This window comes from Citrus sinensis, chromosome 3, assembly GCF_022201045.2.
Source record: "Citrus sinensis cultivar Valencia sweet orange chromosome 3, DVS_A1.0, whole genome shotgun sequence".
NCBI classification, from domain to species: Eukaryota; Viridiplantae; Streptophyta; class Magnoliopsida; order Sapindales; family Rutaceae; genus Citrus; species Citrus sinensis.
The window spans coordinates 33,458,220-33,459,816 of NC_068558.1; the positions used below are offsets into that span (position 1 = coordinate 33,458,220).

General features: G+C 26.3%; 1 long non-coding RNA gene across 1 annotated transcript; it reads right to left on the reverse strand.

Annotated features, from left to right (window-relative positions):
• Positions 1–389: 389 nt before the first annotated feature.
• LOC127901516 (uncharacterized) lies at positions 390–1,597 on the reverse strand. The gene is made up of 3 exons (XR_008053728.1): positions 1,492–1,597; positions 1,311–1,390; positions 390–642 (listed from the first exon to the last, which is right to left on the reverse strand). It is a non-coding gene; the product is annotated as an uncharacterized LOC127901516 (long non-coding RNA).

Sequence of the window (1,597 nt, forward strand, 5' to 3'; positions counted from 1 at the left end):
ATTGACATTAGAATAGTGTGAGTAATTACTTTTAGTGACACTTGTTAATTGTGTTAGTAATCTGGGAGTCAGAAAAATAGTGACACTTGTAAGTGGTGTCAGTGTTTACTATTACTATAGTATCACTAAAATCATAACACCATGTTATCAAAATATTACAATACTATATTAGTATTTGTGATTACTGTTACTATAATATCACTACTTTATTTATTATTTAAAAAAATAATTATATAAAATGACATGTTGCCCATTGATTTGTTGATAGAATTAAAAGGTTGTGAGAAATAAGAACAAAAATCAATTTATATTGCAAAACCTTTCATAACATTTAATAATTATCAATATATATTACACAATCCAAATACTTCAATATACAAGATATCTTATTACAAGACATCTTATTCTTATAATTGAATAATCTTAACTGCTATTATCCAATCAAATTCCTTCTACTTGTAGCTGAATTTAAGGGCTAAATTTACCAAATCTAAAAGCTAAATTTAGAAGGATTATTATTTTTCACTTCATGAACATAAGTACTGCGATCATGCATTATCACGGACAACTTCTTCATTCGATTAATTTGATGGGTTAAGGATATAAGTTGAAGAAGAAACACTTTAAACATATTAATCATATCTGCAAACAAATAAAAGAAAAAGGAAAAGAAATTGGTTGCCAAATTCTAACAGTTGCAAAATAAATTAACAAGCAATACAAAGACAAAAGTTAATAGAAATAAACATATTTTGCTCGAAAACAAAAATATTCATAAGCTATGAACATATCAACTCAATTATCTTAAAGGAAAATTAGAGAATAAGAATGTTGTAGCTCATTTGATTAGAAATAAGGTAGAATATATTTAACTATAGATATAAATTAAAAAAAAGGTGAATTCATTCTCTTATATATATGAATAAGAGAGAGTGAGAGAGCAAATTATAGCATTCAAGTTTTTAGTATAACATCTAGTTTCAAGAAATTGTGTTTATTTCTCATTATATAAAAAACAATGATTTTCCAGCTAAAAAAAATTCATAATAAAATTTAATATCTAATACAACATAGTATGTTTTTTTTTAAAAAAAAGGCTTGCAATTATGTCTTTTAGCCACCAAGCCTAAGTGTGAGAGTAAAGCATTTAACTCTTGATAATTACACACTTTCTGCATAATACAATTAGTGTCAACTCATTCCAAATTACTCTACTAGAATAATAAAATATTTCAGCCATTATATTGATGGAGGTACTAATCCAAAATATTCACAATAAATATAGAGTTCAAGGCAATTAATAGATGTACCTCTTAAAGCTCTGCATATTCTCTATCTTTCTAAGGCAATCTTTAATTCATATAGTTCCACCCCCTTTGAATTCACAAACCTAGACTTTACAAACAAATGCCTTATATCATTAATCTTGATACCGTTTTAACAAAAATATCACTATATTCATAAATAAAAATCACAAGTTAACGCTTTAACCTCGTGTTGGGCTATCTTAGTCTGCAAATGGCAGAGGAATCTACGATAATGTGTATGTTTTCCTGAGAAGAAAAAGGAACAAAAAATACTTTTGATTATTCCAGCA